The sequence below is a fragment of the Thermobia domestica genome, chromosome 5, assembly GCF_964235325.1.
Source record: "Thermobia domestica chromosome 5, izTheDome1.hap1.1, whole genome shotgun sequence".
NCBI classification, from domain to species: Eukaryota; Metazoa; Arthropoda; class Insecta; order Zygentoma; family Lepismatidae; genus Thermobia; species Thermobia domestica.
The window spans coordinates 251,508,533-251,531,273 of NC_137458.1; the positions used below are offsets into that span (position 1 = coordinate 251,508,533).

General features: G+C 37.4%; 1 pseudogene across 1 annotated transcript; it reads left to right on the top strand.

Annotated features, from left to right (window-relative positions):
• Positions 1 to 2,573: 2,573 nt before the first annotated feature.
• On the top strand, positions 2,574 to 8,958 carry LOC145685467 (endocuticle structural glycoprotein SgAbd-2 pseudogene; annotated as a pseudogene). Its single transcript, XR_014131452.1, has 3 exons — positions 2,574 to 2,606; positions 3,121 to 3,266; positions 8,602 to 8,958. The product of XR_014131452.1 is annotated as an endocuticle structural glycoprotein SgAbd-2 pseudogene (transcript).
• Positions 8,959 to 22,741: the final 13,783 nt, after the last annotated feature.

Below are 22,741 nucleotides of genomic sequence, written 5' to 3' on the forward strand. Positions count from 1 at the left end.
GTTTGTTTTTTATTTATTATTTATTTATTTACTTATTTTTTTCTAAGCAACCGCCAAGAATATGAAAGCAAAGACATAGGCTAAAAAGCAATATATATTAACTTACCTTCAAGTTTTCTTTTCTAGCGCGAAATATGATATAAATTTTGCCCAGTAAGCACAGTGTATCACACACCCCTCGCCGAGTTTATTAGTTTTCATTTGTAGTATTCTTATCCCTTACATAAAATGAATTTTCATCTACGATGTGATTATTTATTCTATTTGTAATTTGCAACGAAAGAATAAGCATGTAGGATAATGCAATATGTTGTCTTAGTGGTGGTTGATGGGGATCTTGTAATGAAAAATCAGTCCACTATTACAAAAGAACTGTTTGATACATCGAAATGTATTTTATGCGCGTGCACACAGCCAGCCTCTTGCTTGTGAGCTCTCGGTCTACAGCCAACGAAACTTCGTAAAAGCCAGGTTTTGTGAGGGCGTGAATTTACACATAGTATCTCAACTTCCCATACTGGAAATTTGAATAAAAATGCAGCTTAATTCAAAATTAGGTGAAATCCAACTATTTTTATCCTACACGACTGTACGTACAAATTAAGCAGATAATGAGCAAAGTGTCTAATAGGCAAAGAACTAATTAAAGAACAGCTCAAAACTGCACTTACTTAAATGTATACTCCCAGACGTTTAAGAGGCAGAACAAGAGTGTAATATAGAAAATCTAAAAATGAACTTTGTTTTAAACGTGTTTCAAGAAGAAAAATGAGAGCCAGTAATTATATTGTACCGTACATTGCATCTTCTTCAGTATATTTATTAAACAAATTCCCAGATACATCATAACTTTGCCATTTTACATAAGGAAATGTTAAGAAAAGAAAGAAAAAAAGAAAACAAGACAACAATAACAACAACAACAACATAGAACAGTATCAAAAAAGAGTGTAAAAGTAATATTATTTCGTCAAAACTCGCTTAATTGCTCTTTCAAAGACCGGGTAGCTCGAAAAAAATGTCCACATTAGTTGTTACTTGATTATAACAGTTGGGTATTCTGTATAAAAGAGACCTCTGTATAATTGTCAACCTAGGACGGGCAAGATGGAATAGGTGGGTATTTCGGGTGATGCGGGAAGGTACACGTAAGGATAGTTCCTGAAGTAATATTTCCGATCTTAAGTCTCCATTCACTATTTTATGTATTTGGTCTAGGAATTAATTCGTGCGGGTGGACAAGAGATGGCGCAACAAACGGAGCGTCCCACAGTTCCGTGTATCCACACATGTGTTGCAAACCCCTGTCATCGCGTATCGTTCGTAGTATAGGGCAGTGGATTAAATCGTCAACAACACCAGTTTGTAGTTAAGTGAACATGGCGCAATTTGTGCCTGATAAAGTGTTTTTGCGGGGTGTCCTGCTGCATTACTTTAACATGCAGAAAAGTGCGACTGAAAGTCATCGTATTTTGGTGGAAGTGTATGGTGACCATGCTCTAGCTGAGCGAACGTGTCAGAAGTGGTTTGCACGGTTTAGAAGTGGTGATTTCGGTTTGGCAGACCAAGAGCGAGCTGGACAGCCAAAAAAATTTCAAGACGAAGAATTGACAGCATTGCTCGAGCAGGATTCGTGTCAAACGCAGGAACAACTTGCAGCAGCATTAGGCGTTGATCAAACAACAGTCTCCAAACGCTTGAAAGCCATGGGAATGATTCAAAAGATGTCACATTGGGTTCCACATGAATTGAAAGACAGAGACGTTGAAAGACGAAAAACCATTTGCGAATTGCTGCTTCAACGACAGAGCAGAAAGGGGTTTCTGCATCGAATTATTACGGGTGATGAGAAGTGGATCCATTACGAGAACCCTAAACGAAAAAAGGCCTGGGTGAAACCAGGTGAACCAGGTCCATCACAACCAAAACGAGATATTCACTGTGCAAAGGTTATGCTGTGCATATGGTGGGATATGAAAGGTGTGGTGTACTATGAGCTGCTGCAACCGGGTGAAACTATGAATGGAGAACGTTATCGACGACAATTAATGCGTTTGAAGCAAGCTCTGGCCAGAACACGACCAGAATGGGAGAACAGACATGATAAACTTATTGTTCAACATGATAACGCTCGCCCACATGTCGCAAAACCGATCAAAACCTATTTAGAAAATGTCGGATGGGAAGTTTTACCCCACCCGCCGTATTCACCAGACGTTGCTCCTTCGGACTACTACTTGTTCGATTGCATGAACAACGATTTGATTGGACAGCGGTTTACTTCTTCAGAAGATATCGAAACATGGGTCTCTGACTGGATCGCTTCCAAGGATGAGGACTTCTTTCGCCACGGAATCCGTACATTGCCTGACAGATGGGCGAAAGTGGTGGCTAGCGATGGACAATATTTTTCTTAAGGTATTTATGTATTTTGTGTTTGTATTACAGCTTCAATGTGTGCGTACCAACCGCACGAATTAATTCCTAGACCAAATATTTCAGGTATATTTGAAAACTTGGCCACACAAATCACAAACATTCTGATATTTTCTATGTGGCCCATCTCTCCCACAATGACAGTGGTTCATCTATCCCAAGAAGAAGAGGTAAGAAAGGTAGTTTACTTGTAGTTTTTCACGTGTTGAATGTGGGGAACTTCATTGTTTTCATTAATACATTCTTTTCTAATGAAATGCGCTAGTAAAAAACAAAAACGAAGAAATCTTGATGAAGAAGGTTGAAGATTGCTTTCAATGAAATGTGTTTTTTTTTAAAAAAAAAAAAAAAAGTTTTGTCCTACGTGGAATCAAAAATCCCGTCTACTGAAGAAATGTAACACTACACCAATATTCAAGCTGCACTCTGGTAGATAGTTTTTAAATTATAGCCCTGGTTCGTTTCACCCAGGGGACCCATCTCTACCAGATTTACCCTAACAACAACGAAAATTTTAAATTTGAGGACAATATGGCGAAAGAATCTGATGTGAAAATGATGACACTACTATAACTTCTGGTCTACGTTTTCGTGTTTCGATGAGAATTCAAGTAAGCTGACGTTCTGCTAATGTATGGTCAGAAATTTTTAATGTGCCTTTGGTTTTCTTTCTTTCTTATGCAGCTTCTTCTGGCCGTGACGTTAGCTGTTTCCAACGCCCAAAGATTCCACAGTCCAGACAGAACTGCAAGATATGTTGAGCAACGCCCATTTATTCCCATTGTAGACTATAATAGAGAAGTCAATAGTGATGGATCGTACGCATTTAAGTAAGTGTTAGTAATGTAAGTATTAGTAATTAGTAATGTATAGTCCTTATATATGGACCTATTAAATTAGCAATTTATAATTGTATTTACTACTTCAAATTTTGAAGGCTGGAGTGTGTATATTGAAGTCTTATTATCATAGATATTCTAGATATTTATGGTACGCTAACTGAGAAACTTACATGGTCCTCATGTAATCTCTTCGCCTTCACGTTAAAAAAAAAAAGAAAAAAAAGAAAAAAAAAGAAAAAAGAAAGAAAGAAAGAAAGAAAGAAAAAGAAAGAAAGAAAGAAAGAAAGATTCTAATTATTATAGGAATTTTCCGTCTTAATACTGTTCATCGACTGTAGCCTCTTTTGTTTCCCTCTTTTCCCTGCCACCATATCTTCTTGTACGTTAATCATGATTCAGTTTTTCAGCTACTGACTTAGCCGGTTTTCCTTCCTCTTGTCAATTACATCCAAAATTGTTCTTATCTCCTTCTCCCCCTAGTATTTCTAACACTTCTTGACTCGTTTTCCGTTCGGCTCACCTAATTTTATGCATTATATAATATGTTACTGCGAGCAGAATAATAATACAATTCCAGTAACAAAAAAGTTTTCAGAATTTATTATGCGCCCTTCATTTTTCTGCAGGGAATACAACAATAATTCCTTTTTTTTTTTTAATATTCAGAAAACGGAAATTTAGCATACTCGAGGATGAGTTAACGATTCCTGAAAAGATTTCTCTGACTCTGCTGCTGGACTTTCCATTAAAAAAAAAAAAATAATAATAAAATCAAAAGACATACCTCATCTGGAGCTCCCTCATGAGTAAGCGGTTACAGTACGAGCCTTTGGCGTGGGAGACCGATTTCGATTTCTGGTGGGAGCTCATATGGTTCGTATCGCACCTTAGGCTGTAGATCCACATCTCACATAACCTTTCTACTGAAGGAGATGCTAAACTAAAATGAAATTTAAAAAAAAAATATATATAATCAATTGTCTGGACAAGTTTAACATAAATTATCTGGATAGTCGCTCCGACTCAACCCCCCCCCCCCTTCCCCGTCGTCAAATCGTCCGTAAATGATTTTTCTCGAAGTCGAATTTCAGCTAAATCACTTCCTTATACTCGAAGGCGATCAGGTATAGATCTAAAATTTCGTTTATATACTAACATATATCGCTTATTAACAGACATGCTTCATTTCGTTGTTCTCTGAAAGGAAAAATATTTTCAATATACTACAACATTAATAGACTGTAGTTATTCAATTTCGTACAATTGAAATTATGAAATGAAACAAAAATAAATTTTATTTCTATACATCTTCAGGAAACAATAAATAAAAGTTACAGATCACCGTACAAAATCTTTCGCACTCCGACTTCTTAAACTAAATGCTGCAGTTAGTAATAAAATATTTTCTTGTGAAAGACGAACGACAATGTAAGACATTTTCGGGAAATACGAACAAAGTTTATAGCTACGTGTTCCTGCTGAACAGGAGTGTCATTTAGAGAGAGAAAGGGGGGTAACTGTCTCTGAGTTCAAGAAATACATGCTTTTTTTAAATAAATTATATCCTAATATAATATACTAACAACAACCTGAAATTCTTATGTCGGTGGTCAATCTTTTTTCCTTCTAGCAAGATCTGACATGGCCCTACTGTTGCTGATACAGGAAGAATGCCAGAAGTTTCGAAAAGGGGGCAGCTGTAGAAAATTTCATGTTTCTTCATAATTTATTGTGTTAATTCCCGTTTTACCGCCTGTATAAAACCTCCGTATAATTCAAAACTTTCGTAACATCTATGTATAATTCAATTTAAAGTCACTGGCTTTTTTTATTTTATCAGTAGGACTACACAAACAATGTTTGGACAGTCTAGAAATGTTTATATTCATTCACTTTGGTGTTGAAAATTACCCAAGTTAGACTTTCGACCTCAAAAGATCTGTATCTCTCCATTCTTGTGCAAAAGTATAGAAAGGTTGGAGAGAATGCAAAATACGAGGGGGAAATACTATATTATCAACAATATTGTCTACCCTTTTGCAATTCTGTCCAAGGTATTGGACTTTTATATTACTAAATGGGAAAACAAATATATACTTTAAAAATAAGTGAATTTTTAAATTACAAAATGCTAAACCAAGTACTTTCTTAGAAAGGAAGTATAACGTTTACTTTTAAATTACAGATGCGAAACTGAGTGCTTACTTTCAAAGAAAGTGCATTCATCTAATTTTGTTCAGTCTCAAGTATTGCTGACAATTAAGTTATTTTTTTTTTTTTCGAAACGAAATGAACTAACGAACGAATCCCTTTATAACGAAATGAATTCATTTAATGTCAATTTCGTCCAGAGTATTGTTGACTTTGAAATTATTAGGTTCGAATACAAGTACTTCTTTTCAATGGATATGCGTTCATTTCTTGTCAATTCTATCCAAAGTGTTACTAGCTTTTTAATTCCTAGATGAGAAAATAAATGTAGCTTTTAAGATGAATTGCATGCATTTAATGTCGATTCTATCCAAGGTATTGTGAACTTCTAAACCATTAGGTGAGAAAGTAAGAACTTTCTTCTAACCGAAGTGGATTAATCTTAATCTAACTTCGATTCTGTTTAAAGTATTGTTGACTTCTTAATTACTAGATGTAGAAATAAGCGCATTCTTTAAAAGGAAATACATTCTTCATCAAATAACGATTTTGTCCAAAGAATTGTTGATTTTTAAATTACCAGCTGAAAAGCCAAGTGCTCACTATGAAAGAAATTGCGTTCATGTAATTTTGATTTCTTTAAAATTACTAAATGAGAAAGCAAGTACATTCTTTAAAATTGATTTTCAAATTAGTAGGTGTGTAATTACTCTGGCCACAGAGACGGCCCGTCGCATAATGGGAATGAAATGCTTTTATGTTATGTTATGTTAGTAGGTGTATAAAAACAAGTGTTTTCTTGAAAAGTTAGTTATTCCATTATATATTGATTCTATTCAAAGGACTGTTAACCTTGAAATTACTCGATAGAAAAATAAATGCATTCTTTATTAAAAAGAAGTACATATTTGTCTAATGTAAATTATAACTATATCGTGCCATGCATGATTGTTACAGTACATTCATCCTAATCTATATAGATACCGCAAAAATATTTACGTTACTGACGAATTTTGTAGTGGCATAACAAGAAGATATACAACTTAGCTGGTTTACGGATTACGAAAACTTTATGCTTCTCTCTTTCGCATCTTACTGTTGGAGATGGTGTATTTCCTTGGAAATTGGTGATTGCAACAGTGTTAATGTTAACAGTTATTAGTTGTTGCGCTCGAGCCTTTGGATCGCTATATACGTACACAGGTATAATAATTGGCAAATGACAAAAAAGCTAGAATGACCCAATTTTATAGGGCAAGTTAAAATGCCGATTTCAGAAATTCATCCTGTGAAGGAGAACAGGGATCTTTCTGTGTGCTTGATTATCTTGTAAACAAGTCTGTGATTAATGTGCAACGGCGTTTCCGTACCAAATGTCGGAGAGAGCCACCTACGCGGAAGCCCATTCGTACCATCATTTCCTGCGTGCCCACATCACAGCAGCCATTGCTGATATCAGGGGCTGATCCAGGGGAGGAGGGCGATCGGGGCGATCGCCCCCCCAGAAGAGAAAACTTTCTTATTTTATATATATAAATAAAACCCATTCCAAAGTTTGGAGCCCTTAAAAGTAGCAGTATGACAACCCACCGCCCCCCCAGAAGTCGGTCCTGGCTGATATTGACCGCAATATGTTACAAAAAGTTAGGCAAGAGCAAGGGCGCCAATCCTGGGGGGTGGCCAAGGGGAACCCGGCCCCCAAAAGCTCATTTGTGCCCCCCTATTGTATTTATGAATACATAATATTTGGCATAATTTAAGTGCAATTTGTCTTAAAATGTTAATATATATACCTTCTGCACCTGAATGCCCCCCCCCCATTTACACAGAAATCGGCGCCCTTGGGCAAGAGATAGATTATCGGTTTGATGTGTGCCGTGTTACGCGATGTGTTCACATAGAACACTTCTATGTTTAAAGAAGACTTTGACAGTTACCTTTCTTAGCACATGTTTATTTAATTTCAAAGAATGAATTTCTGAAATCGGGTTTATCATTTTGATTTGCCCCTATACTGTGGGTTAAAATCAAGTTTAATTAAAAGATGAAATAACCCACTAACTACTCCACATCCTATTTCATATTTATCCTTTTCAAAGACTCTGTTATACACAGGGGTAAAAGTGGAACTGAAAAGGTAGGGGGACGGTAGGTAGCGGCATGACTTCACACTCTCCCCCTGCCTATCTTTGCCCATTGTAAATTTTTTAGGAACTGGGGGACGTACGGTATATATTTTTGGAGATGGGGGACGGCGTCCCCCATCGCCCCCTCACTTTTACTCCTGGTTATACAGCCATATGATAGCGCAGGCAGCGTCATTATTTATTGTTAGCATTAGCATGTCGCAAGACTGGAATGTTTGCTATTTATTGCTAGGATGTATAAATATATGTGATATATTTATAATACTAAATTTACGAATATTTAATACACAAAGTTTAAAGCTGAAGCCCGGCGGGAGCTCATGTGGTTCGGATTCCACGTTAATCAGTAGGTCCACGTCTCATATAGCCTCGCTGCTGAACGGGACGTAAAACTCAAAATCACCTCACCTCACCTTTAAAGCTGAAGCAGTTATCTCTAGATCCTAAAAAGATAATATTTTCATGTTTTCCTAAAAACTCATCTAGACGAAGAAAAGACATGTCTGGACAACGGCGGATCTAGAAGTTAAAAACTGTGTAAGGCAGCCGGAGCCCAAACTATGATAGGTATATTATGAGTTAACTATAAACTTTCAAAAATATATAAATAATAGCTCCAATTATTTTTGTCACTCAAAAAAATGGGGGTCCTAGACTCCCTGGCTCCAGGAGAGATTCGCCACTGTGTCCGGGTAGAGGAAAACGTCTGGTAATCCTACTTGGGAGAAAAGAAGTGATGTGAATTATTGAAATGAATACTTAGGTTTAAAGAAATCTTGTTTATAACTGAAATGTTTTTTTGTTATTTTCTGGTCTCCATCTCAATCAAAAATTGTAACACAATTTACACATTAAAAATTATATTCAAATTAATGTTTAAATCTTCCAACAGATGGCATACTGGTTCATTACTGTTACTTCTGTGAAACATACTTTTTTCATTTCTCTCATACAGTGTTTCCTTTTATTTTTGTGCTTGGAATTAAATCACTTTCATCTTCTTTTGTAATGACCTCCATTAACAGCTACGTGACTGGCGAGGGAGCATCACAGCAAGAATCCGGTTACGTCAAGTATGCAGGGATTCCCGAGCAGGAGACACAGGTTGCACAAGGTAGTTACTCCTATACAGCACCAGATGGCACACCAATCACTGTCAACTACATTGCGGACGAGAATGGTTTTCAGCCACAAGGAGCTCATTTGCCTACGCCTCCTCCAGTTCCAGAAGAACTACACAAAGCATTCCAGCGCAGAGCTACTGAATTTCAACAGCAACAAACGCATGTGCCTAAGAACACTTATTCTCAATTCCAACGCCATAGAAAGTTCATTTAATTTTATTAATGTATAAATTATGTTATATTGTAGTTATAAATCATAAAAAGGCTTTCAATAACTTATTTTTTCATAAAATACCTAAATTTCCTTGTACCATAAGTATACAGGATGTCCCAGAAGTCAGCAAAGAGGAAGTTCCTAAGAACTAATTCGGAATCAATCCAATTATTCGTAACACACAATATAGTTGCACTACTATATATTGTCCCTCTTATCTTTATCTGAATAATTAGGTTACAGCTGAGATCTTGACACCTGACTACAGAACAACAAGAAGAAAAGAGTCGTGCTTCCTTGCATGCATCATTTCTTTTATTCAGTGGCCGAATTGAGACGGTATGCGGTGGTATGCCATACCGCCTGTGGTTTTTTGAGTAATGAGGACATACCCTCTCTGGTTTTCTAGTGATCAAGACAATATTTAAATAGCCGGTATGTTGAGTCAAAATCATAATAAAACATACCACCTCTGCTTTTTCTTCCACTTCGAACACTGCTTTTATTGTAAGGGATGTACAGCTATTCACAGCTGCACGACACTTCCGTTTGTAGGTGCTGAAAAAAGTGTGGTGGGGCAAAGAAGAGAAATGTGGGCCGCGGTAGCTCAGTGGTAGAGCGTTCCGGGTTCCCGGATTGGGGTCCCGGGTTCGATCCCAGCCCCCGCCAAGTAAACTTTGTGGTGGACAAACACCGTGTGCGTAGGTTTTCTCGTGGTTCTCCCGTTTCCTCCCACTTTCTTCATTCTACTATTTCATTCATTACTCATCATCACCATCTCCTTTATCCTAACCGGCATAATCGTGGGACGTAAAACTCAAAGATTTCATTTCATTTCAGAAGAGAAATGCTGGTGAGTTTTGATTTGAAACAACTTTTTTTTTTTATTTGATTTGATATCAGTTTAGCGTCCCTTTCAGAATCAAGCTATATGAGACGTGAACCTACAGCTTAACGGGGGATCCAAACTACATGAGCTCCCGCTGGGAATTAAATCCGGGTCTCCCATGCCAAAGGCGCGCATGCTAACTTAAAACACAGATGTTATTTGCAACATCTGTTATATAGGACGCCTTTCAATTAGCGACAAGAGACAAGAAGTGCAAGTACAGATATACAAATTGGAACATTAAGAAAAATCATGTAACGCAACTTGTGAAATATTTCGATATTTGACACCATATAAACTTAGAATTCGTTTTATCAAGAATATTAATTAATAGCTGGAGTGATTTTTTTTTTTTTAATAATGATACTGTTCTCAACCTATCTCTTCACTCCAGCTCCTTCATTTTCGATGTTCCATATAGCCATCTTTTTGAATCATAGAGGAAAACTGATAATTGTACTCCTGCATTACAGGCTCAGCGGCCCCACCTAACTATTCTTAAACAGTAGGCTAGAATGAGCCTTCGGGTAGAACAGGCGATTCTCACTGACGGGCGATACATCCAATCAGTCGTTCTTTCTGAAAAAATGTTCCGGAGGGGCACACTTAGTATTCTGGAGGGGCACTGCTGGTACTATTCTATTTATTATTATATTATAGATGTATTATTTTGGCCTTCTCCGGGGGGCACTTTCAGAGCTCCGGGGGGCAGTGCCCTCCCAAAACATGTCTGGAAGAAACACTGCATCCAATGCGTTAGTTCTTTGCGCTGAGAGATGAAATATACCATTATGGGGTCTCGTTCCTCCATGTGGGACGTGAAGTCTGATTTCTGATAACAAATATTCTGAATCTATTGCAGTATGAATTATTTTATGTAAGAAAGGAAAGATAATATGAAATTAGTTCTCCTGCTTGCAATTGATAATAATGAATATTTGCTTTGAAGATGTTCCTACTTGTCAAATTTCGGATAGATCCCTGTTCCTTTATGTATCAAGAAAGCTCACAAATTTATTTTGAATATTTTCGATTTTGTGTATTGTATTGAAATTCTCCCTAGGAATACATTTTCTGAAATTATCACTGCCGTATCCCATCCCAACTTTTACAAAATATTGGTGGAATCAAGGAAAGATAAATTTCTTTCCGTAATTTTGTTTCAAAACGAATAAAACGCTACTCGCTACATTATCCAATAAGTGGTTTATGTTTCTTCCCAGTTCTTTGTCTTGACAACGTTATCCAACAGCGTTATTTCAGATATTACTAGGAAGCAGCGACGAAGACACCTTAATTTTTTGTTAGGGAGGCAAGGGGAAGAACAGATACTTTTCCTGGAACAACTTTATATACATATAAATATAAATAACAAAAAGATCTTTTATAATACTTTACCTCTGGGGAGAATAGATACGTTTTTTTCACTCTGGAATATCTGATTTCCGTCTGTCTTTTCTTAAATTCATGTAATATTAATACTAATGTACGTAATGCTGTTATATTACTATTGTATTTGAAATGTAAATGACTATCAGCGTTGCCAGACTGACAGCTCGGAATTATTCCAAAACCTGATCGAAATTATGCTAGATTCGGTCAAATTATGCTAGATCCTCATAATTACTATTTCAGGAATTTTAAAAGAAAAAAGAACGAAGTTGAGATACGATAACGTAACTTAAAATACGCAGAGCGCAAGAATGCGTGGATAGAACTCAATACTTCACGCACCAAAGCTTTACTCAACTAAACTAGTGCAGTCGTTGCCAGACTCAATGGCGTATATATCGTATAAATGAATGCAAAGTGTTTGTTTACATAATTTGAAAGAAAATTACCTAGCAGCGTAAGCGGAGTTGGGAATTGTCTGCTGGGGGGGGGGGATTTTTGGTCGGTCTCGGACCTTTCATTTCAGGAATAAAGATGGTCATGAAGTCAGAAATAAAGATGATAAAATTGTCAAAAAGTTGGGGGGGAGAATGGCCCCTATAGCTTCGACCATGCCTCGCTGTTAAAGGATTAGAAAGCCCTGGGTGGAGCCAAAAAAAAAAAAATGCCGTTTTTAACTTACTTCGGAAAATAAGACTGCCTGTATGGTTTATCGACTATATGAATCGATGAAAGAGGATACATTTCTGCCGTTCTTTTTCTTCCCACGACCAACTTGTTTCTCATCTTCAGGTTTTACGGCTTTTTGATAAACTTGCTGAAATTATGCTAGATTTGGGTAGGATGCTAAAAGCAAGATGCTAGATCCTAAAGGAATGCAAATTATGCTAGATCTAGCATCATTATGCTAGATCTGGCAACGCTGACTATGAAGAAAATTGTAAATAAAAGATGAAAAAGATGCCTGCTCTCTTGATCTTCTATAGTGTTGTCACTCTTTTATGGGGCTAGGTTCTCCACAGCTTTAGGAGATTCAACCTTCCTAGTATTGTAGTATAACATTAAATAAATTATTAATACATTTTGCCTGTTTGTTTCAAGAGCGACATAACTCTAAATTTTTAACTTTTCAGGAGAAGTGTTTGCAAGTTTTGAACTGCGGTGAAAGCGACTTAGTTGCAAGAAACAACACAAGTTCTATCTAACGACCAGTTTTGGAAGCACATCTGTAATTTTTCTTTTTTTTTCTTTTCTTTTTCTTTTCTTTTTTTTTTTTTTTTTAACCAAAGATAGACATCAAGATTAACTTTCATTTTCTGCCCATAAGTCAATAAGGGCGATGTTTATGTTGAAATAAACAGGCGATATTTGTAACTCAAACTTATGGGGCGCGTCCGAAAATGACGCCATTATGTTGATGTAATTCATTTAAAGACGTATAGTTTCAAAATTGTTAATTACCAATTAACTATTCCTATTAAATAACATTAACTATTTCACTTCGTCCTTTGCACGAAAAGAATGGAAAATATTTGAAAGATATATTAGAATCACTTTCCTCCCTTATAATCCGCATTTGAATCAAAGTGAAACGAGAAATAACATTTAACAAATCAGATCCAAGTGCTTTAACTATATTCTATAGATCTTTTAAGCTTGCGAAAATTTTAACTAAAAAGGTAACCTTCGAACTTCGATATGTCACCGAAGACATACCTGGAAGACCAAAAATAGTTTCCATCAGCATCGACGACCTTTTGCCCACGATCGGAAAGGCCATGAATTCCATTGCAATAGAACTTGGTGAGCAGTGAAACGAAGAAGATATCAAGTGTATTGTGCACCTCTACTAGGGATTTGAGGGATTTGAATTGGCCTCGTCTAAGGTGATTGTCCAAGGAATCCAACAGGTGATAATCGGACGGTGCAATGTCCGGGGAGTATGGGGCTGCAATAGTGTTTCCCATCCAAGGCGTAGAATGGTGTCCCGGGTGATTCCTAGCCACGTGGGGCTTAGCGTTGTTCTGTATCAGAAGGATCCCGTTGCGATTCACAAGTGCTGGCTTCAGAGCTTTGAGTTTTCTTAACACGGTTCAATTGCTGACAGTACATAGTTTCATTGGTGCTCTGATCAGCTGGTAGCAGTTCCCAATGCAAGATGCCGCAAGCAGTTCACCAAAAAAAAACAGGAGGACCTTCTTCTGGTGCGGTGCTGGTTTCGCTATTCTGGAACCGGTTCACGAAATGCTAACCAATGATGACGGCGCCATGGAGCTTCGTACAGGACTCACTTCTAATCACATGTCAACACCCTGTTCAGAAATAGGTCCTTCCTCAGACTGGAAAGCGAGACAGGTATCTGCTCGCGTTGCCTTCTGGCCGGAGTAAAATCATGTGGGGCCCATCGACCCAACTTGTTGTGTTTCCCAAATCGATGGAGGTGATGCTGAATGGTTTCTCCACTCACACTGAATTGTAGTCCCAGTTCCTCACATGTCTCTTCAGTGTTCGCCTCAATTGCTGCCTGAAGATCTTAATTTTGTACATGTGTTGGTATTCCGGCACGTGGTGCGTCTTCGAGTGTTTCGTCACCGTCCTTAAACTTGCTAAACCACCGCTGCACTGTCCACGTAATCAAGACACCCTCACCAAAGGCTTATCATATCTTGGCATGTCTGCTGGGGCGTTTGACCCCAGTTTGAACTCGTACACCATACACGCCCTTATGACGCTCTGTGGAAGCACTATGTTCACTCTGTCCTTACGTAAGTTCAAGGTGTAACTGAACTGTCAGACACATGAACAACTGACCTTCGCCGTATGTCCATTTTCATTCAACTCATGGGGGAGTGCCCATAGAACACAGACTCCAAGTGCTAACGGTGATCAAAACTTCATTTTAATCGGTTCAAACATTTTCTCTCTTTGAGAAGTGCAATTTTTGAAACCATTGGGTACGTGTCCCGTCTCTCTCTCTCTCTTTATATATATATATATATATATATATATATATATATATATATATATATATATATATATATATATATATATATATTCTGTGTGTGTGGTCGTGCATCAATGAATCAATGACTCAAAATTCGGGAGATCAATCTACAGGTAAAAACAAGCAAAAAATGTCATATGAACATTGGGTGAATGCGGCTTTGTTTGGACGCTAGAGGCGTCTGAAATGTCACCTTCCGAGGTGGTAATTTGCAATATCGCAAGAACGGAGAGAAATACGGATGACGGGTCAAAATATATCAAAGGAAACCCCGTCCGAAGAATTCAATCATGCATAAGTGATGGCGAAACAGTGGCGGCGAACCAGGGGCACAAACGAAGTGAATGCAACGCGGAGAATAAGTGAACTATTTATACTGACAAACTGTAGAAGGGGATGTTACATGTAAAATCAGCAACAAATGTTAATGAACAAAGGCAACAATGTCTACGCTGTAGGGACACTATGGGAGGCGGAATGTAGGAATAAAGTATCTGTATAACGGAGAGAAATAGGATGTCGGGTAAGAAGATTTCAAAGGAACACCCATCCGAAGAAACCAATTATGCATAAGTTATGGCGAAGCAGTGGCGGCCCAAGGGGCACGAAGAAAGTGAATGAAACGCGGAGAAAAGTTCTAGCACAGATGTTGTTCTCGGATGAGGCATTTATACGGGATGACATCACGAATGTCCACAATGACCATCGATGAACACCCAAAAACCCACATGCAATTGTAGAGAGGAACCATCATCAGCGTTTCCAATTGCATGTGTTAGCTGATATTATTGATGACGACGTTGTGAAACTACATTTCTTACAACAGCGACTGAATGCAAGCAATATCGTATCTCCAGTTTCTGACCTAGGGTCTACCTGTTCTATTTAAAGACGTGCCACTGAGGACACGACAGTGTATGTGGTTTATACATGATGGACTCCCTTCCTATTCATGTCACACTATTCGTGCATATCTGAACGAAACATTTCCACGCAGGTAGAAAGATCGTGGAAGCAAAGGAGCATGGCCCCCACGTTCACCCAATCTGAATACCCTAGACTCTTTATTGTGGGGTTACGTGAAGAGTCTCGTGTATACACGGCCCGTGCATGGCATTGAAGATCGTCGCTAGCGTGTGTGAGCTGAAGTTGCCACACTACGGCAAACGCCAGCGTTACTGCCAAAAGTCAGATAATTCTTACGCCATCGTGTAACTGTCTGTCTCAAAGAACAAGGAGAACATATTGAACACATTCTTTAAGACAGCATTACGTTAAGCACGGTAAGTACAATACCTCTTGTTTTTACAGTACACTGGGCCTCATCTTCCGTACGTGTTTTATACGATCTGCACGTATTATCACTAAGAGTGTTTAACAGTTTCTTTCTAGCTTCCATGCGCCGCCAATGTTCCGCAGTACGTGCGCATAATTGGATTCTTCGGATGGGGTTTCCTTTGATATCTTTTGACCCGACATTCCTATTTCTTTCCGTTACAAAGATACTGTATTCCTACATTCCGCCTCCCATAGTGTCCCTAGAACGTAGACATTGTTATCTTTGTTCATTAGCATTTGTTGCTACATGTTCCAAATAACATCCGCTCCTACAATTTTTCAGTGTAAATTGTTCACTTTTCTCCATGTTTCATTCACTTTCTTTGTGCCTCCCTCTAGCGCCGCCACTGTTTCGCCATCACTTATGCATAATTGGATTCTTCGGATGGGGTTTCCTTTGATATCTTTAGATCCGTCATTCGTATTTCTCTCCGTTCTTGCGATATTGCAAATTGCCTCCTCGGAAGGTAACATTTCAGACACCTCTAGCGTCCAAACGAAGCCGCATTCACCCAATGTTCATATGACATTTTTTTGCTTGTTTTTACCTGTAGATTAATCTCATGAATTTTCCGTCATTGATGCACGACCAACCTATATATATATATATATATATATATATATATATATATATATATATATATATATAAGGAGCAGATAAAGTCGATTCGAATATAGAGAAAAAATAAATAGAAATTTTACTCCTTGGAAACGATATATATTTAAAGAAATATTGGAATACGTTTCCGCGTTAGCATGAATTTTGAGGTTTCTTAGTATATACGTGTTAATAAAAATATGATTTTAAAAGAAGAAAGCATGATTTCCTGAATTTTTGGAAAATCTTAAAAAGAAAAAAAATGGAGGGAATGTCGTCATAGCCCTCAAAGTGTTCTAGAAGTAATATAAAAGTAGGTAAAAACTACAATATAAACAACGAAAGAAACAGAGAGAAATAATACATATGGTAGTGTAACGTGTTAACCACGTTAAGAAGTTCGTTATTTTGTGAAGCGATATTTTCTCAGGTATTATTCAAACCGGAAGTGGTAGTATATTTATTCCATTTTGGTTTTAATAGAGATATTAGAGTGGAGTTAAAATATATTTTTGGGATGCGTAATCGATCACAAAATACCGTTTCTCGCTATCTTGGACAGAGATGGAGTGGGTCAGTGGGTCAAGTGGGTCAAGTTTTCTGGGTGGGTCAGTGGGTCGTGGGTCAACAGCATGTGACCCACTGCGACCCACCACCCACCATGACCCACTGCGACCCACCAACGCAGTATGATCTACCGACCCTCTGTGCTCACTGCATTGTAGACAGTATCTTCTGAGGACTGGTAAATTTGTCTTCGTTTTACTTTCAAGACCTTCACTTCCCTTTCTTTTCCATTTGTTTCTGTCTACTTACCTGAGGTGAGTATATCTAACCAAATGAAAAAAGAACTTCACGCACTTTTAGATATTGATATTCTTAATAATAGCAATAGGACTTACACTACTACTTGGCTTTCGAGACCTGTGAGTTTTTAGAGCTAACTACTGGAAAAAATAAATTTTTGAATCACGGTAATATATAAATTATTATATTAAAAAAATGAATGTAACTATGTGTGCCTGATCATCACGGTCAAATTGCAAAGTCAAATGAAATTACTTTTGGTATATAGTTAGGCCTTAATCCAAATTGGGATGTTATATTGCTTTTATTATAATGCATAATATCCTAAGGAGGTAGTGAGGATCCGAATTTTTGCGAAAAAAATGCTCGCAAGCCGTTAAACTTACGGAGCTGAAATTCAGTGTATTAACTCTTTATTGTAAATAAACAGAGTGTGTCCTAGCATTTTTTTAAAATTCTCCTTTATGAGGGAGGGGGGGGGGGCACTTTCTATATATGGAAAATTGGTAGTGAGTTAGATTGTGAAAAGGATCGAAAACGATCGATGTTATTTCAGAAAAAAATCAGAAACAAAAAATACAGTGCTTGGCTTCATATATCCATTGCTTTCTGCTATAATAATTGCTGAAGCTAATATTTATTATATGGAGCGCTTACAGCACAGGGCAATCAACCCATAAAGTTGTGAGTAAAATAGGCATAAAATTTGTACTGTAAGCTTAATTACACGGTAATTTGAAGTTTGGATTGTACGCATAATTGTATGGAAAATTTTACACTTTTTCTCCCTTTACGTTGGTCTATTTACTTTGATTTGGAACTTTGAAATTTCATCCTTTTTTCCACTGAAAAGTATTGATACTTCAACAAGGTAATAATTATACTAGGATAATTTAATTGAAATTCATCGTAATTTGGCACATGGGAAACAGCAGTGTGGTAATTGAAGTTGAAGGAGGAGGGAAATTCCCATTCAACTCTGAACACTTTCCAGAAACCTCGTTCCCTTTCGCTTTCTAGACGGGGGAGGGAACTTGGTAATGGTATCAAACCTTCATGTGTAATTACAAAAATTAAATTTATAAACAAATAACAAATCATCATTTTATCAGGCTTTAATTGATAATTTATTCACAAGATTCCCTATCAAAGGCGTGGTAGATAAAGTTTCTGTTCTACATGGGTCGACATTGCCAACTGACATGGTCGATATGGAAAAGATGCTGTATGGTGATAGAGAGATGATACTTCTTGCTGATTATTTCAAACCTGACCAAGAAAAATCGTTATCAGACTTAAGTCTAACAAGTAGATTGTCGATGAGAAGTTGCAGAAATCGGGTAGAAATATTATCAATTTCCACGACAGAGTGAGAACGGGGAATTTCCCTTATGAATTTACAGATGACTAATATTAAAAATAGACTAAGTGCTCAAACATTGTCTAACTTGTTGCTCATCAATGTTAATGGCCCACCGCTAGACAAGCTCAAAGTAGACGAGCTAGTTATTTCTTGGATGGACATCATTCCACTGCGGATGATTTACCGCCAAAAAGTTACCAACAGGAAATAAATCCGATTTCAGATTTGGTTTAGGGTGGAAAATTACGAGTTACGGAAAATGTATACTTGTATTACTAGTGGCTTATTTGTGTTATTCAACTTTGTACCTAATTTTTAGTAAGTCTCTTCTTTGCTTTAGATAAACTACTTTGAATAAATATTCATAATAATTGCAATTATGCATATCTGTAACTTAAATTTAACGTGGTGTTTTAGTGATTAAACAAATTACAATTATGAGCATACTTTATGGAGATGCTCTCACAGATGGTACCCGAGCACCTTTATACCCTATGAACAACTGATTTTTCAAGTCTTTTGTGAGAAAAATACTGTGAACTGAGAAACCATAACCTTTTCCATATTGTACAGGGGTATTTTGATGCGAATAGAAGTTTCTTGTGGAACGCGTTCAGAAATTAACACTTGAAAGAATACTCTCTTAGTACAAGTACATTTTAGGCACACACTAATTTCCTCCCACCTCGAACTGTTTCAATTTCCTCACTGACAAACACTTTACCATTTTATATCGTAAAGGTCAGATCCACTGTTATTGTAACAGAGTGGTGCTTGAGCGATTGACTAGAAATTCAAACTCCGGTTAGTGACAATTTCACAGTCTTGTTTTATTACATGTGTAAACTTTTTAGTCAGTTCAGAATAGGCCGTGGATCGTGTTCAGAGTTGATGACGATGGATTTTGGTGAGTCAGAGTAGATCAAAGTGGATGAGAGTGGTTCATAATGGGTTGTGGGTCAGAGTGGGTCACCGTGGGTGGTGGGTCAGAGTGGTTCAACGTGGGTGGTGGGTCATGGTGGGTCGTGGGTCAGAGTGGGTCATGGTGGGGGGTGGGTCAGTGGGTCGTGGGTCACGGTGGGTGGTGGGTCAGTGGGTCGTGGGTCAAGTTTTCATTGACCCACGCCAACTCTGGGTTCTTGGAGCGCCAAGATTCTTGGAGCATTTCTCACTATAACGATCAACGTTTAAATTAGGGATGTCATTTAGGGGGAGCAGGAGGGGGCAATTGACCCCGAAAAGAGTTTGAGGAATACATATAATTTAATACTAGTACCAAACGTGAAAACCTTGTCGGTGGTGCTACTGGCCCCCTCAAGCGAAGTCTGAAATGACGTCCCTGGTTAAAACCAAAAGAGATTGATTCTGTCACTTCCAATTTTAGTAGAGAGATTAGAGTGGAAATGGAATATAATCCTAGGACGATTAATTGATTGCAGAAAATAACTTTTCGCTGTGTCACTGTCTCCAGTCTCTTACGATAAACGTTAAAACCGGAAGTGGCTGGTCTGTGCCTCCTCAGGTGTTTCGACAGATTAGAGTGGAGTGGAATAAATTTATAAGATGCTTACTCTGTTACAGAAAATCGCTTCTCGCTATATGTTACGGTTTTCATTCTATAACAATCAATGTTAAAATTGGAAGCAGGCACTTTTGGTTTGAATAGAATATTAAGAGAAAGATGGTATCTGTTCTTAGAAAGCAAAATTAATTAAAAAAAAAAAAAAGAAAAGAAGCTTCTCGCTATCTAGTATTGTTCTCTTTTATGTAAACCAAGATTAAAACTGAAAGTCGTAGTGGATTTCTAATAGAGAGTTAAGGATGGGCATATTATGTATCCTTGAGACGCATAATCGATTGCAGAGACCGCATCTCTCTATCTATTACCATATTTGCTCTTTCGCGAGTAATGTTAAAACAGAAAACGGTTAATTTTTACCACTTATGATTGAGCATCGGCTCCAAAAATGATCTTAACATTTTACCCTGTACATTTTCATCAAATTTGTTGATGATTGGTCAGTTAGTTTTTGAGATTAAGGAGTTTTGGCAAACCAAACCCCTTTTAAAATGGATAACATCAGAGACAGTAGAAATGAATGGGGAAGGTGTAATGGGGTATTTTAATGGGGTTACATGCGTAGGATCGAAACTGCATAGCATCGAAACTGCGTACGATCGAAACTGCGTACGACCGAAACTGTGTACGACCGAAACTGCGTACGATCGAAACTGCGTACGATCGAAACTGCGTACGATCGAAACTAAAACCGGCGTAGGATCGAAAACAGATAAGGTCTTATGATCGAACAATAAAAAAACAATTATTTTATAATCACAGAATATTAAGTAATAGTATTTTTTTGAAGTTATATAGGGAAAAATCGGAGTAGGATCAAAACTGTATACGACCGAAACTGCGTAGCGTCGAAACTGCGTAGGATCGAAACTGCGTACGGTCGAAACTGCGTAGCGTCGAAACTGCGTACGATCGAAACTGCGTAGCGTCGAAACTGCGTAGGATCGAAACTGCGTACGATCGAAACTGCGTACGGTCGAAACTGCGTACGATCGAAAGTGCATAGATACGAAACTGAGAAATAAAATAGTGACAAATATAATTAAATAATCATACAGGGGTGTACCCAGGAAGTTTTTCTTGGGGGACTATGACTTATTCAGGAGGACCAAAAAAGCTAAGTCTTGTCTCAGCAGGGAGAAAGGAGAATCCTCCCCCCAAAAGCCACTACTTCTGATCAAGTTGGCAAATTCCTTGTTCAGAAGATTGCCGTTAAGTTCAATTGACTTAGCTTAACATTTTCTTAGTTACCTAGTTGCTGTGAATTGTCACTTCTTTTATAGACTTTGCAGGTGGCACAATCGAAGGTTCATGTAATTAGTTCAAGTTTTTGCTAGTTTGGGCTTCGTCCCAAATTTACTAACTTCCAGGGTTGTTTTGTTTAAAACAAAATATTTAAAACAAATGATTAAAACTTTTTTTTAACAATTGATTTTGTTTAAAACAAATTTTGTTTATGTTTTAAACATTTTGTTTTAAACACGTTTATTTTGAAGACTTGTCTTAAACATATGTTTATTTGCATTTTATTTTATGTTCGTAAAAAAAAGAAATCTTCCAGAGCAAGAGAACTGTCCAAAAGTGCTCCCCAATCAGAAGACTATTTTCTTCCCATGTGAATGGTTTGATTTCTCGTGGCTACAGCAGGTCAATGTGGTGATCTACAATTTATTTTGTCTCTTTTCCCCCTTATTTTTAACGTATATTGTATTGTTTAAATGCTTCTCAGTTAACTTGCGAGAAAGTGTCGTAGTCGAAGGTTGGACTACTTATAGAACTGATATTAAAAAATAAATAAAATAATTATCACGGAAACAAACTGTTGTGTTGTATTCATTGCGACGTTGAGGTTCTGAAATTAAAATATCGCAAGCATTCGTTTGTACAGTACATGTTAGTTCTGTCTCCGTACAACATGGAATCGTTTAACATGGATTATGCGTGAAGAAAAGAAGGACATGATTTGATACAAATTTATTAGAGTAACTCAAACTCAATCAGGTAAGTAAACGATCAAACGAGTTTGTCACAAAACGTGTAAGAAAGAAATGGGTGGTTTAGTTCCAAGAACGAAAATCATTATAAAAAGTGCAATGCTTGGTAAAAATGGAAACCCAAACAAATGGTAAAAATGTTGATCCGAAAATTGCTTCTGATGAATCTAACGTCAGTGGTGTGGCTGAGATGCAACTGGAAACTTCAGGTAACAACTAATTTTGTATCAACAATATCTTTTTCATTATATTATGAAAATTTTATTTCGTACCTCTTCCCTACCACAGTTCTAAATTTTCTTTGAAACTTTACAACTTGGCATAGCTTGTATGAAGAGACCAGGTGAGAAACGCAAGGTATGGCAGTCGATCACGTAACTAACCAAGTGTGATACTTATTATAACGTTAGTGCTGAACGTCAAGGTCTGGGACAATTTGATCTCAATTTGTTTGTTTGTATGTATGTACAGCCAGCGACAGTAGAAAATGGAGGTTGGATACATAAGAAATGATAGCTTTTTCCAGTAGCAGAATAGTTTCACTCGATGTCTGATAGTTGGACAACCAACATGACAGCAAATACGTGCCCGAAAACATAACATGCCAGGATATTCCTCCACTTGGAGGAAAAAGTATTACTATCTGAGAGCATCATTTAGAGAAACAACCACGAGATAAATCTGCAGAAATTCCATTCACATTAAGTTCAAAGATATAGGAATTAATGCAAAAAAAAAAACGAAAACAATAATACGCTTCATGCAGAAACCGAAAAAGTACGGATAGCTAAACAAAATGAGAAAAGAAGGAAAGAGGGAAAGGAAAGAGCAAAAGATATGGGAATAAATTAAATTTTAACACG